At 37.6% G+C, this 16,324-nt stretch overlaps 1 long non-coding RNA gene across 1 annotated transcript; it reads left to right on the top strand.

Annotated features, from left to right (window-relative positions):
• Positions 1-485: 485 nt before the first annotated feature.
• On the top strand, positions 486-16,269 carry LOC108528564 (uncharacterized). The gene is made up of 3 exons (XR_001885191.1): positions 486-592; positions 3,350-3,448; positions 16,050-16,269. It is a non-coding gene; the product is annotated as an uncharacterized LOC108528564 (long non-coding RNA).
• Positions 16,270-16,324: the final 55 nt, after the last annotated feature.

Here is a 16,324-nt window from a genome sequence, read left to right as displayed (position 1 = left end):
ACAGAGAGAGTCTGCAATATTTCAGAGCACTGCATTTTATGTTGATAAATTTTCCAAGTCACCCAGGAGTTATTGCAAATATTTACAGGAGAGAAAATTGAGAAAGAATATTATCTTCCCTATTGGTCTTGATGAATAGAGCCACTAGCTAGTCAATAATAATGACCCAAGCCCAAGATTGTCATACGTTTGTTGAAAAAATAAACAATAAAACATGGTTTACCTTTACTTCTGCAAAAGCAATGAATAAAAGTTGATTTTTAAAACTTAAAACTTCTTAAGTTAACAACATGAGCTTTTCTTAAAAGTTCATAACAACTCTTAGAAAGGTTTGATTTTGACATTTATTTTCCCCCTGTAGAATTTTTCCCTTTACTTTCGTTTCATCAGAAGCAGAATGCTGATCTTGCTACTGGCCTGCAACCTTGGCATTTGGCCAGCCATTGTTATCCAGGGACTAGGAGACAGAATGCTGGCTGTGCAAGTCTCCCAAGGTGCGGGCTTTCTTTCTCTCTGAGTTAGGAGGTGAAACCATTTGGAAGAGCCATTGTAAAGGGGAGGGCTTTGGGCTATGCATACTCCTCATATCCAGGTGAGTTCATTTTTCTTGTGAACTTTTCACCTAGGCCCCAATTAGTATCCTATTAACCTCCTTAAATATGGAATTGCTAAGATCTTAGAATACTCCAAAATGGACTATTAGCCAGCCCATTTCCTGGCTCCATCAGATGAAAATGCCAAAGTAGGTCATACAACAGAATTATCTTGATTAATTTCAGTTCTCTTGCATGGGCCATGATGTCATGCAAGTTAAAGGAGATTCAAATTTAATGCATCATTTCGATGACTGATTAAACATGGGATTTTCTGAAAAACATTTACAATTCCAGGTTTGTAAGGATTCTCCTTTTTTAATATGACAAACATTTCAAATATGCTAAATTGATCAATTATACAAATGATAAATTCCCTTGAATATAATTTTTCATGTTCATGTTCTCCAAGGCCTAATACGTAGAAAGGTTTATTATCTCCAGTAACTACTATGTTAGATAAAAAGCTGTCAGCATTGTGCCCCTTTCCTATCCATGGATGCAGGCTTTTAAAAAAAAAAAAAAATGCTATGAAGATGCCACATCTACCCCAGAGCCTACTCAGAATGGCATTTCCAAATATAAATGGCTTTGCTAAGGCTAAAAAAAGCAACAAACTTTACATCCTTTATCATGCATTCCTAAAGGACTCCCTTGAAAAAAGTACTTAAAAACATTGTATCTTAGAACATCTCATATATTGGTGCAATTTTTTGTTTTCCCATATAAAGCAGCTTTAGGGACTTATTAGCAATTTCAAATGTTACAGGAAAATATGTTGAATCTAAAGTTCATTATCACAAGTAAACTTATTTAAGTGAGATTATTTGTTTCTTAAAATGTATAAGATAACTAGTTCTTTAAAAGGCTTCTTGTTTTCTGTTGCATAATTTTACTTAGAAATAAAGCTTTTGGATGCAGCAGTTATGCTCCAAAGTCAGGGTTGTGTCTCTTTTGTGTTTATAAGTAACATGGACACAGCCTGCTACGATAAACACTGAACCCAGCTTAACATGCCCCTGTCTTTTCCAGATTACAATGCAACTTACTTTCGTGATTTAAGTTATGAAACTTTAAAACGATGTCATACTTTAATATTCAGGGGTTCCTTCCTGTAATAACCTGCAATGTATATTCATGTTTGCAATTTCTAGCAAGAAGTAAAATAACAGATAGCTTTTATGAACCATCTGTGAACTTTGAAAGTTCCACTTGTCTGAATCAGAGCTTCATAGACACCCACTTAGCACAGACTGGGTTGTGCCAGGGCTAGAGTAATTGCCTGCCAAAGGGATCCTGACCACCCCTCCTCTTCTTTCTGATCAGTCCACTGATCACTGAGAAACCAGTGGTGAGCTGCTACCTTTTAGAATATGAATAAATAAAGGAGCTTGCCATGATCAAAGATAAACATCCAACTTCAGATGGATGTTTATGCTACTGAGCCAAATGTAATGTTCCTAAAAATTAGGAAGCTTCAGGACCCCATATCTCTACTCTCTGAAATTCAACTTTTCTCAGATTCAAAACAGAGATTCCGTTTTTCTAGAATCTATGTGTCACAGTGCAGGTATCTGCCATCAGAGGAATTCCATCCTCATATTCTAACATCAGATTATTCCAATACATGTTCTGTTCATCGGTTGCCTTAGTTAGAAAATTAGGCAAAATTCTCGGGCATCTTTATGCGGTGACATAAAGAAATAATGTATTTTAGTAATAGTGGTTAGAAAAATATCATACTCCAGGACTTTAGTCATTTTTTTCTCCATCTGAGAATTTATATGAGTCCCTTTAACTCATTTATGTATATTCTAAGCATCTTTATCTATTCATGCACTTTCCAAGCAATGTGACTTATGTGTTGTATGATTAAAATGTAGAAATAAAAACTCAGGCCTGGTGCAGTGGTTCGTGCCTGTAATCCCAGCATTTTGGGAGGCCAAGGCAGGTGGATCACCTGAGGTCAGGAGTTTTGAGAACAGTCTGGCCAATATGGTGAAGCCCCATCTCTACTAAAAATACAAAAAAAAAAAAAAAAAAAAAAAAAAAAAAAAAAATTGCCGGCCGTGGTGACGCATGCCTGTAATCCCAGCTACTCCAGAGGCTGAGGCAGGAGAATCACTTCTTGAACTCGGGAGGCGGAACTTGCAGTGAGCCGACGTAGGCCACTGCACTCCAGCCTGGGCGACAGAGCAAGACGTTGAGAGAGAGAGAGAGAGAGAGAGAGAGAGAGCGAGAGAGAGAGAGAGAAACTTAAACTCAGAGATTTAAAAATCACACTGGGCCTTTCTGCCCACTCCTTTACTTTTCAATTTTATTTCATTTTTTTATTTATTTTTTATTTTTTGAGTCTCGCTCTGTCGCCCAGGCTGGAGTGCAGTGGTGCAATCTCGGCTCACTGCAAGCTCCGCCTCCCGGGTTCACACCATTCTCCTGCCTCAGCCTCTCAAGTAGCTGGGACCAGAGGCGCCCGCCACCACACCTGGCTAATTTTTTGTAATTTTTAGTAGAGACGGGGTATCACCGTGTTAGCCAGGATGGTCTGGATCTCCTGACCTTGTGATCTGCCTGCCTCGCCCTCCCCAAGTGCTGGAATTACAGGCTGCTTTTTATTTTTATAAATTGTAAATAAAGTATCATTTATTTGTTTATAAGTACAAAATAAATATGTTAGTTTTTAAAGAAATTAAAATTAAATAAACTTGGAGACTCAGTTCCTCAGTCTTACTAGTCGCTTTTCAAATGACCTTTAGATTCAACAGATTCTTATTCTTCACTCCAGCACCTTCCCTCTTGCAAGTTGTTAGCACACCGATGTCCCGAGGGAGTACCTAAAATACCAATCTGCCCAGGTAAGTATGGACCCACTCCTTCAGCCTGGCACACAAAGTTTCAGGAGCTTCATCATCAACTGGCATGGCCTCCTTCCCCATGCTATGCCTATTCCCTTGTGACTGCCTGACAGCAGCACTTACTCAGGCTGTTCCCTCTGCCTGAGCAAGCGGTGCTTAGAGCCTTGTGTCTTCAACCCATACCTAAGCATCATTATATGTCTCTTTCCACTTTCTCCTTCCCAAACCCTAGTCTGCACAAAATCTAACACTATACTCAATTAAAATATTTGGACATTGGCTTCAATTCCCTTTCCTACTGGTCAGTAAACCCAAGAGTAGATTTTACAATGGATTTCTTGGCTTAATTCAGTGATTGTTACATGGTAGATGTGACATGAATGGCTGCTAAATCAAATAAAAGAATGTCCTCTGCTCCCTGTTGACCATAGAAGAAGTGGGCAGGTGTGAATGTCTGCATCCCTGGCAGTGCACAGTGTGAACTGTCTCTATTTCTCACTATCACAGCTTCTTTCTTGTCTTCGGTGAATATGACAAGTAACTGAGAAAGGTGACTCCTCTGAGCCTAGTGGAGATCTTACACTGTTTGACTCAGTTACTTCCCTAAGTCTGCTCATGCATTTTTTCCTGGTTGACTCTAAGCTCCTCCTTTACAAAGTATCAGACATAGGTTAGGGCTGCCTCACCTTATTTTAACAACATTAAGAGAGATGAATTTTCAAAAATGAGACTAGCCAGTGAACTGTGATGGCAGAGTAATCCCATTACTTTCAGAGGACTTGAGTCTGTTAGAATCACTTAAGTGTTGCAGGGTTGTAGTTTAAAAGGGAAAGGATATGATAGTCGCTTGGGGAGGTTGTTTTCTTCAAAATAGAATTCCCAATCTTGGAAGGGTTATGTATCAATAGAGGCAGGGTCTTTAGGGAGTTCTCTAAGATCATTAAAACAATCCAAAAGTGTTTGCTAAAATGGATCAAAGAAGTTGATACCAATTATGTCCAGTTGTCTTCTGTCTGGGATAAGTGGGCTTCTGTTCCTAAACAAATGAATTCTCTCATTTTGATTCTTTCTATAGTATCTCTGATGTGTTGGTATTCAGCCTTTTCAGAGTTAGGATTCATGGGGAAGGTTAAAGGGAAAATTAACAAATATGAGAAAGAATGGCCCACTGAAAGAACCTTTCAGAAAAAAGGAGTAAGAAGAACCCTTAAATATTATTGATGCATCACTGGAATCCTTGTAACTATATTTCAATGTTGATCTTAAATGTGGGTTACATAGAAATAGAGAGTAACACGTATTTTGTTGGAATGATTAGGTTCTAAAGAGGTGTTTCTCACAGTTAAGTTTTCGGCCTTTTGGTGGGGCTGTAGAGGTCTTCTAGAAAGGCCAAGAACTACCCCAAGTTTGATCTCCTTCTGCAAATGACATGAAATTCCATTGGAAGTTGGTAGCTATTAAAAGAGTTATGAAGAGTCACTAACATGTGATATTGATAAACTAAAATTAGCATGCTGAAGGAGTTTACTCTAGACCTTAATCTAGTATGGTGCCAGGAAGTCTGGCTGCTACAAAAAGCTTAGCATTGCTGTGAAGCTCCTACCATTTAGGGAGGCAAGCTGATTGTTGGAATTCTCATAGTTTCCAGAAAGCTTTGTTATCAGAGCATCGTTAGTGCCTTATTGAGTTGTTCTTGATTTTCAGTTGCTACTAAGTTTGTAATAATATTTTACTTTTGTTGGTTGTTAAGGTCTTTTGTACTTGCTTTGCCTCATCATTTGGGTTGCTATTAGTTGGGTGCTCTTTGCTCAAATATCTCAGGAACCCCTCAGTGGCCTGGCAAAGCACATGACACACAGGTGTGGTATGGAAGTGCAGGCTAACATTTATCGAGGCTCACTAGTGCCTGAACATTTTCGAAGTCCGTTAGTTGTATGATTAATGTAATTGTCAATGCAACCTAAACTCCAGTTTCCTCAAACCCTTCTAACCTTCTAGATCAAGTCTCTGTTTAAAAACATCCCACTGTTTGAAAGAATTTACTTTTTCTCTCAATATTTATTTGTATGTGTGTGTGCATATGGGGTTTTTGTTTGTTTGATTGATTGATTGATTGATTGAGGCAGGGTCTTACTTGCCCAGGATGAAGCACAGTGGCATAGTCACTGCTCACCGCAGCCTCAACCTCCCCAGGTTCAGGTGATCCTCCCACCTCAGCTGCCCTAGTAGCTAGTACTACAGGGCAGTAGTTTTTATTTCCTGGGCTATTCAATAGCCCAATAAATAAAGCCCTCTTGTCACATTTCACTTCTTTGCTTTTTCCTGAATCATTTAAAAGCAAGAGATTTTAAAGAAGAGACTGACACTTCACTATTGAATCATTTCATATACATCTCCTACAAATAAGGGTATTATCCTATAAAACTGCAATGCTTTTATGACATCTAAGCATATACAAAATTGTACTATATTTAATTTCTAGTCTATATTCAAATTATCAAATTACCCAAAATATCTTCCATAAATCAATTTTCAGCTAAGGTCCAATTAATGTTGACAAATTGCATTTGATGAATTCTATCCTACCTTTTATTTAAGACATGGACATTTTGAAAACTCCAGGCCAGTTGATTATAGAATATGCTTCATTTTTTATTTATCTAATTAACTTTCTCAAAGGGTTGTTCATTTTTCTCTCCTATCCCTTGTATTCCCCCTATGAACTAGAAATTAGATAGAAAGCATTGATTAGATTTGTGCTCACTAATTTTGGTGAGGTTAATCCATTGATAACGTGTACTTCATGTTGAATCACGTGAGAAACTACATAATGTCAAGTACTCCTTTTATTGATTAGGATGTTTGACTTGTTTATTTTGTTAATATGATAACTGCTGGATCTATCCATTGTAACAGTAGATTTTTCCTTCTGTAATTTATAATTACTGTGTGGGGTGATTGTATTCGTTTTTCCATTCTTGCTGTAACAAATGACTTCAAATTCAGCAGCATAAAACAAAGCAAATTATCATCTTGCAGTTCCGTAGATTAGAAGTCCAAAACAGATCTCAGTAGGCTAAAGTCAGTGTGTTTACAGGACTGCATTACCTTCTAAATGCTATAGGGGAGAATCAGTTTCTTTGGATTTTCCAGCCTCTAGAGGCCACTCACATTACTTGGCTCTTTTCTCTGTCTTCACAGCCAGTGGTGGTCAAGTCCTTTTCAAATCACATCACTCTTACCATCTCTCTGTCTCCTTCTTCCAATTTTAAGAACCCTTGTGGTTCAACTGGATCTATTTAAATAATCCAGTGTAATCTCTTTATTTTAAAATCAAATGGCAAGCTATCATAATTCCATCTACGACATTAATCCCCTTCTGCCATGTCACCTAACATATTCACTGGTTCCAGGAATTAGGACACAAACATTTTTGGGGAGGCCATTATTCTACCTTCAACATGATTATTTTGGTGCTGTGCAAATAACCTGTTTCCCAGCAACATATCACTTGATAGTTTTAACTTCCGTTGATAATCCTTGGTTTTGTCAGTAATTGGGTGATGCAAGCATTGGTGATCTACTTATATTATTCCTCCTACAGTTATGAACTAGTATTCTTCCTTAAAGAAATGTTCTATATTATCTCCTCTATCTATCTATCTTCCTTTTTAATATCACTATGGGCTTTTGGGTTTTTAAATTATTATAATAAATTGATGTATTAATTTTGTTAATGTTATAACTGCTGGATTTGTTCATTGTAATAGATTTTTTTTTATAATACATTATCACCATTTTTGGTTTTGATCTACCAAATTTGGCCAGTGGGAGTCCTGTAAATCAAGATCCTATGTCCTTTTGAGATATGCCCTTATTTTCTGTTACAAGCACATGCTACAGCTCACCTTGTACTTTTCTCTGAAGGAGACATGAAATCAGCTGTTCCCTCACCCCTCTATTCAAAGACAGCAGTGGAACTTAGAACTCAAGATTTGAGTGTTAGGTGCATTACTGCTACTGGGATATTAAGATTTTTAGGCTAGGAATGAATAGATATGATAGATAGATAGATAGATAGATAGATAGATAGATAGATAGATAGAGTCATGTATAAACCATGAGTTTATATGGATATTTCCAATTCAAATTTAATATTAATATTGTAGTGTTTTGCTCAATTTTTCCTAAATTTTGTGCTTTTTTGTGACAGTGAAATTCTTGGTTTCTAATCCTACAATATGGAAAAAAACGTTCAAAATTACAATCAGCAATGATCTTTCTGTGTACATTTAAGATTGACTTTTGATTCTCTCTGTTCTCAGAATATACCTCATTAAAAACCTATAGTCAGAGTAGTGTTCAAAAATTACTTGGAAGAAGTATTTCTTCTGTGTTGTTATGTTATCAATTTTATAAAAGTTAGGTTTATTTTCTGTTTTATTCAATTTTATGGTGATTTTTTTTCTTTTTGATTTAATGTCACGCTGTGAATGCGTAAAATGTTTCTGTCATTCAGAAGTTAAACCTACAAGGAAGGTGTCCTCTGTCAAGTTTCTCCCTCATCACTACCACCTCCACCCTTTTTTCTTTTCTTCTTTTCTTTTCTTTTTTTTTTTTTTTTTGAGACAGGATTTCACTCTGTCACCCAGGCTGGAGTGCAGTGGCGCGATCTCTGCTCACTGTAACCTCCGCCTCCCGGATTCAAGAGATTCTCATTCCTCAGCCTCCCGAGTAGCTGCGATTACAGGCACGTGCCCCTGTTTCCCTTTCTATTGAGAATTATCTTGTGCATTTGCTGATAATCCTTCAAATATTTCTCTTTGGAAAAATAATATACACATATATAACCTTTTATTTTTTACATTAAAGTAGCCCACTACTGTTATATATTTTGATTGTTTTACCTAAAAATATATCCTAGAAATCATAGAATGGATTCTTTGTTCTTGTCTTGACACAGATGTCATAATTTTTATGGGGTAGATACTATTACTATCAGCATTTTACAGATGAAAAAACTGAGGCTTAGAAAATGAGTAACTTGCTGAAAGTCATTCAGTTTGTAGGTAGGAAGGGTGTGGACCTAAGTAGTCTGCTTTCTGAATCTGTTCTTTTAACCACACCCTATAAGCATTCAGACACAAATGTGCATCCTTTTATCTTGCCCTGTGGCAATGTTAATGAAGCTGGCAAAGTTTCTTCTTCTTTTTTTTTTTCCTTCTTTCTCTCCCTCCCTCCCTCCCTTCCTTCCTTCCTTCCTTCCTTCCTTCCTTCCTTCCTTCCTTCCTTCCTTCCTTCTTTCCTTCCTTCGTGTTGTTCTAACGTCATTTGATTTTAAGAAAAATTGAGCCTATACAGTCCAGTCATTATTAGAAGTTCATGAATGTAGCTCAGTTATTTTACTTCCTTAACACATATATTAGAGTGATAGTCCCTGATTTTCGGAGCTAGAAGAGGTCTTTGAAATGATTTAATCCAGTATCTCCATTTTACAGGTTCAGGGTTCTGAGTATAGAGGTAAGAAGACTGATCCAAGGTCAAATAGTTAGAGGCAGAGTGACACCTGGAGCTCTGGTCTCCTAAGTACTAATCTAGAGTTGTTTTTCACTGTAATATAAGACTCAATGGGAAATACATCAAGAGACAGATATCTAATGTCTCCAATAACACACAGCTCAAGAAAAATGGATACTATCACACTTTGTGCTATAGCCTTTGACTAATGAATCCAATAATCCAAAATCTTGGCTCAATCCTCTCTAAGTCCAACAGTAAACATTTGACAGACTTCCACTGAGTATAGTGAAATCTCCTCATGTAATATCTACTCATCACATATGAAGAGTTTAAGCACACTGAGTTGTTATAATAACATCGCACCAACTTAATAACATTGAAAGTAATGGCAAAAGTCACAATTACTTTTGCACCAACCTACCAGCACAGCAAGAACCTGAATGGCAGTTTAGCAGCTGCATTTCAAAAGCCGAGTCCAGCTAGAGATACATTCCCAGGAGCCTGCCTCTGAAGTGCTAACCTGCAGAGATTTGGAAAGAAACACATTTCTTCACTACTGTGGAATGTGTACGTTGTGTTGTCTGTGGATACATTAGTAGGTCTCTCTCCTAAGTACCTAAGGGGAAGTTTCTGAACATCAGCCTCACTCACCAATGTCCCAAGAGCAGAGTGTTAATAGTGCACTAACAACAACCTGGACAGCTGATATGGTATCTTACATCTCCAGAATGGTACCAAAGCAGTTACTGGGGGATTAAAAATGAGAATTTGACAGCTGTTGTAAGATTTCACTTTACTCTTACCACTGTGAGTTAAAAACGAATATCAGGTCAAACGTTACTGTGAGTTAAACCATCAACTCAGTTCTGGATTATTAACCCAGGAGGCAATTCTTTTGGGGGAGTCTTTCCTGCTTGGGTAGAAAGTCTGAGTTCTAACAGGGCTTTGTTTGTTTGCACTTTTCCTATAACCAATTGTCTCTCTTTTCCCTCAATTTTTCATTAAAACAAAAACAAAAACAAAAAAACAATGGAGTAGACAGGTTCACAGTGGTTGACGTTTGAATGTGCTGTTGGCTTATTTTTTCAGTAGAGTCTGTTGATCCATTTTTCTAAATGTTTAAAATAGCATGACAATGTTCTGGGAGGGGGATCACATGCCTGCTATAAAAAGTCCTAGATTCAGAAGATATTTTGATGGACCACAGAGCAATCTCAAGGATGGTAATAGAGTGTGTTTTCTCTGCCATTGTTCCTTTTGTTCCTCACTTCTGGCCTTTCCCCTAGCTTGTACCAACAAAGATTCTCCTAGTAGCTCCTGCATCATACCAGGAGCCCCTAAGTTTCTCCTTGGTTGCATTTCTGATATTAATACAGATGGAGTCATAGGTGCTGTTTTCAAAATATAATTATGATAAGCGAGACTGAGAAGCAGTTGTTTAGGCCCATGGGAGAAATGTCCAAGAAAGAGGAGTCAAGGAAAGGAGTTGAGATTAGCCTTGATAGCTGGGTAATGGGTTGACTGATTATTTTTTTCTGATTAATTTCTTTATAAGAAATAAAACTAAAATTCCCATGTCATTTTGGGCTTCAGAAACTCCACAAATCCAACTTCTAAAGAAGGTAAAAAAGTAGAAAGAAGATGAATCTCACTTTCTCGCTTTCACTAATTAGACAGGAGCAATAACCAATCAGCTCACAGAACATAATAATACCAACAAATACAGCATGCTTGCCTTTATATGGTAAGTCCACAGACACTAATGAACAGGAGTCATAACTGATCACTTCATGCCGGTAAATAAAGCAAGAGTGGCCTTCTATGTAATAATAAAGGTTGTTAACCATCAAAGACATTTAGACTTGAAAAGGCCTGGAGAGCTTCAAAGATAAAAAAACTTAGTCCGGAGAGAAGACCCACATTCTTAGAGTTCTAAAGAGAATTTTGGAAATGCTTATCAAATTTAGTGCATTGAAACATTTACATATTAATGAACACCAAAATCAATCAAATTAAGGTTTAGATTTCTGGCTAAAATATTAACTCACTCCTTTTGGAATGCATATATCTTTGGTATGCATGTGTGTGTGTGTGTGTGTGTGTGTGTATTTATGTACAGTCATCCCTCAGTCATCATGAGGGATTTGCCCCAGGAGATTTCTCAGGTACCAAACTCTGCGGATGCTCAATATGGCATGTCATTTGCCTGTAATTTATGCACATCCTCTTATATATTTTAAATAATCTCTAGATTACCTACAGTACTGATAGAGGGAAAACCTTTTACAAATCAAATTTAACAGACTTAAAATGAGCAAAGAATGATTTTAGAATCAGGCTGCCCTCGAACCAGAATAGGTTCAGAGAGAACTCAGTGCTGCCACATGGTTGAAAAAGATTTAGGGAGAGAAAAAGGAAAGTGGCAAGTAGAAAATGGAAGTGAGGTCCAGGAAAACCTGGATTGGTTCTAGGTCAGAATTTGCCTTACTTAAATGGTTATCTGATTTGAACGATTAGCTACTTGTGATTGGCCAAAACTCAGTAATTGGCACAAGAGTAGGTTATAGTCAGCTTGCACATTCAGCTGGGTTATAGCTCACCTATGTATGGAGAAACTTTAGGCTAAACTTTGAATATGTAAGAAGGCAGCTTTAGGCTAAAAACTATACATAATACAATGTAAATGTTTTATAAATCGTTGCCTATACTGTATTGCTTAGGGAATGATGATAAGAAGAAAGGGCTGCATGTGTTTGTTACAGATGTAGTTTTTATTCTGGAATTTTAAAATCTGTATTTGGTTGAATCCATGGATGCAAAACCCACGGATATGGAGGGCCAACTGGATGTAAAAATTATGCGTATAGTTTTGCAAGAAGAAAAGCAATGACATATAAAACAATTTTATTCTCCTATTTTATTCTTTAATTTATCACATATTTAATAATGCTTGTATAGCTTTTGCCTTGTGCCGGGCATTGTTCTAAGTATTTTACAGAAATGGACTCATAATCCTCACAACAAATTAATAAGTTAGGTACTATTATCCTTATTTTAGACATGAGAGCGTTGAATCACAAGGAGTTATATAGCATATCCAAGTTCACAGAGCTAGTAATAGTTTTACTTCAAGAAAGTTTTGTCAAAATTTGACATAGCAAAAAATTCCTGGCCTGGTGTGATGGCTGGTGCCTGTAATCCCAGAACTTTGGGAGGCTGAGGTGGGTGGATTGCTTGAACCCAGAAGTTTGAGACCAGCCCGGACAACATGGTCTCTACAAAAAATACAAAATGTTAGCTGGGCATGGTGGCCCATACCTGTGGTCCCAGCTACTTGGGAGGTTGAGGTGGGAAGATCACTTGAGCCCGGGGAGATCAAGGCTACAATGACACATGAGGGCACCACAGCACTCCAGGCTGGGTGGCACAGTGTAACCCTGTCTCAGAAAATAAAAGGAAAAAAAAAGAAAGAGAGAAAAGAAACATTCCTCAATTTTTTTCTCTTTACTTCATTGTGTCTCCCTACAAAGTCTGTTGAGTGAGTTCCCTCCATTTAGGCCTGGGTAAGAAGGCAGCACTTCCTGTGCTTCTGAATGAAGTCCAGGCAGACATCATTCTGGTGGATGGGTAGTTTCTACATACTCACACATAGCCTCAGTCCCTCACTGTATATATTATCATGAGATTTTCAGGTTTGCTGAAATGAGAAATAAGAGAGGAGACTCACAGTAACAGAATATTTGAAAAAACTTGGTTGTGGCAGAAAGAGAAAAATAGTGGAGCTAATTGTAAGTAATGATCTCAGGGAGTAACAAGTTCAAAGAATGACTCATTCCCCTCTTTTTCTAACTCATAAGTTTTATGGAATCACTGGGTGCAATAATGCATTGGCTTTTAACTCTAGAGGCTTCAACTTTCTATCACAAGGGTCACTGAACCACGAAGAGTGCTGAACTCCTGTCTCAGGCCTGGCAAACGCACACACTTACACACTCACATACTTTTAAGTGTAGCGTTAAGTCTAGTTGGTCACCTCTACACAAGAAAACTCCATGTCATTCAATATGGAATATTTATTGAAGAATCAGAGGTTTCATGCCATAATAATGAGAATGATATCAGAATAGCAATAATATTGCCAATTTATTGAGTATTTACCATGTTCCAGGCACTGTGCTTTGCAGTCACATGGATTACCTTGTTTAATCCCTACTATAATTATATCTCAAGTTTTACAACTGCATAACTGCATTTATGATTTGAGGAAATCAAAGCTCAAAGAGTTAAATGAACTTTGCAAGTCATACAGCGATTAAATGGTAGAACTATCTTCAGTTTTTCTTGGACATCAAGCTCTTAATTGCTACATCAAGGTTCTCACACATTAGTTTCACTTGATATGTGTACCTCAAGGAATGTATGGACATTATCTGCAGATCCTACTTTACCAAACAGTGGGCCGTCATTTGTTTATGTTCTGTAGGATATTCTCTGATTCTTATGTCATCTCAACAAACTACAACTCACCAGAATCTACACATCCAAAGGAAAGAAATCCTCCAATTTATGACTGATTTATTGTATATACTCACCTCATTCTAACCAGGAGCCACATAGTAAAGCCAGTGATAAAAACAATTAAATTTGATTTAGAAAAAAAGATGTAAACTCTTTTCTCTTGAATAGATTTTGTGTTCCACAACCTAGTTTGCCCAGGTCATTCATTGTTATGGACGAATAGTAGAATGATGCAAAAGAAGAATGTGGTTATTACAGAATAACTACTCCCTTGGTGACTTGAGACACATAGGGGTCTGTTCCTTCTGCTCTCCAAGGGATGATTGTATGTCTCTGATAGTGTTGGAAATACACTGAGATAGGGAGTCATTCTCCATGGTATTCTAACTGATCACCTGCCTGCCAGCATGGCGCAGAGATCATTTGGTGGAATAGGTGAAGCTGTAAAACTACACTGACCCACTCAGAGATAGAAAGGTCTGCAGAGCACAGACTTTAGATTTCCTAAAAAGAGCTCTTAGAAAATCAAAACATGCCCTTTGCTTTACCCACTTGGAGCTGATTTGAACAAGCAACAGGAAAACAACACAGAGCATTATCCAGTATACTTGGCAGAGTTTATTGCCAGTTGGATTTAACGGAACACTATCTGTTATCCTGTTATTCACGTCACCACCAACACCAGTAACATTTACCAAACATGAATCTTACCTGGCACTTGGTTGGTGTTACACAAATTAATCATCATCTTCTAAGAGCGTATTTGCTTTCTTGTCCAAGGCTCAACCTAACAATGCCAGACTGTTTAATTTGTGAATGCAAAGTATTATTTATGTTCACAAGTGAGCTCATTTTATCTTGCAAATTTAAGTGTTGCAAAGATAGTGATGTGTGACAGTTGTTTTCTTAGAAACTCCTATTTGGGAAAACTAAATAGGTTGACTATATCCAGAGCCTTTGACTCTATGCTGACTCAGCACATTACATTATGTAGCATATTTAATACTCAGAAGCCACTATTCACTCCAGGAGATAGTGACAAAGCTCACCTTCAAAGAAGTTTAAATTCTGTGTCAACAGGTATAATATATACAGAATCAATACCAATCTATAAATTACATGTATAACACCATACTCTCGTGTGTCTAAGGAAAGTCAAAAATTACAAGTCAGGGGCTAATAATGCCCAGTCAAAACCAGTAGCAGAGACATATGCAACTTTCATCTACATGGTAATTAAGAGACTGCATGCTCTGCCAAAGAGATCTTCCTTCATTGCAAAATGGCGGCATTGATTAATTACAATGAGAAATTGTCAGTTCTAGGTATATTTGGTGTGATCAGTTTTACATCACAGAAACAATGGCCATAAATTCAGAAGCCGCTTCCTAATAATGAGACACATTTCTGGCCCTAAAGCCCAGGATCAATGCCATCTGCCTGGTCACAGCCAAGTATCTGGAACACTGGACTCATCATTCCTTATTCACCACCATGCCATAGAGGTTGCTGTCAATTTTGGAAATAATTAAAGAGGGAGGATGATTTGCACGCTACTATTGGCAGAGAAAAAGAAAGCTTGCAATGATCTTCATTAAGAAGGTGGAACAGAAATATGGATGTGGGCTGCAAAGCGGGGTCAGAGTTGATTTGGTTTTGCAGTACTCTAGGATGGAGTTACTGGATACAGAATTATAAGTATATAACCCTGTGTTCTGGGCAGAGTTTGAGAGAAAACCTTAGAATAGATGTAGGATTCTCCTTAATTATGCCTGCGTATTTATGCTCTTATTCTGTACCTTGCTTTTTATTGCTATTATTTTCTTTATCTAAATCACTAAGAAGATTCTGTCTCCAGAGTCACAACTCTTCATAAAGCAAGGCATTAACCATTGTCGCCATCCTCCCGTGATGCCATGGCCACCACCCTTGAGCCTCTGCAGAAAGGTGTTGGGACTTCCAGAGTAGTGGAGTTGAAATGGATGATCTGGATCTCAATCATTCTCTCTGCCTCAGGCTTTGGAATGATGCCAACTTACTGCCCGCCTGGGCACAGTGCTTTGATCAGGACACAGACCCTGTCAGTGATGTTTATAATCCACATGGAGAGATTAAATGTCAGTACCTTTCCCCAATACAACATCCAAATAAAGATGATTTCATTTGGGACCAAGCCTTAAGAATATCCAGAACTGCTCAGAGCCATCACTAATTGTTCCTATTTTTCATCCGAAGAGCTTGGCAGGTCCATGACATTATAGCAAAAGTCTTCCCACTAGGACCTTGCCAATTTCAGCTTTAATTCCATCAGTAAACAACTTTGACTGTGTTGGGAAAATTCTATTAATCATTCATGTTTTGCAAATAATGATACACGAAGGAGCTGTCAGCACTAGGCAGCAACTTTCCATTTGTTTGGTAATTAAGAACTCCAGGCCACCTAATGGTGCTGAGATGCAAATTCATTGCCTGGTTGGAGCCACTGGAATGGGCTGAAAAGGATTCACTTACACTTAAATCCCTAATGTCAGATGATTTGATGGATTTTTCCTGCTTTTCTTAGGTGAACAACAAGAATATTGCTTCAAGCTGAAATGGTACACTTTGAAAAAACCTCGTGCTTCTTTCAAGAAGATACAAACTCTTTAGAACACATACTTTTTGTCATTATTTTACTTTAAGTTCTGGGATACATGTGCAGAACATGCAGATTTGTTACATAGGTTACAAGAACACATACTTTTCAAACCTGTTTCTGAATGATGTTTTGATGATACAAATATATAAATGTACATTTTCTTGAGCTGAAATTTTCATCACCTGAAAACCATGAAATTT

Source organism: Rhinopithecus bieti, unplaced genomic scaffold (genome assembly GCF_001698545.2).
Source record: "Rhinopithecus bieti isolate Rb0 unplaced genomic scaffold, ASM169854v2 scaffold_5130, whole genome shotgun sequence".
Classification (NCBI taxonomy): domain Eukaryota; kingdom Metazoa; phylum Chordata; class Mammalia; order Primates; family Cercopithecidae; genus Rhinopithecus; species Rhinopithecus bieti.
Note: the sequence above shows the minus strand (reverse complement) of the source record. Positions and strands in the feature narration are given on the sequence as shown.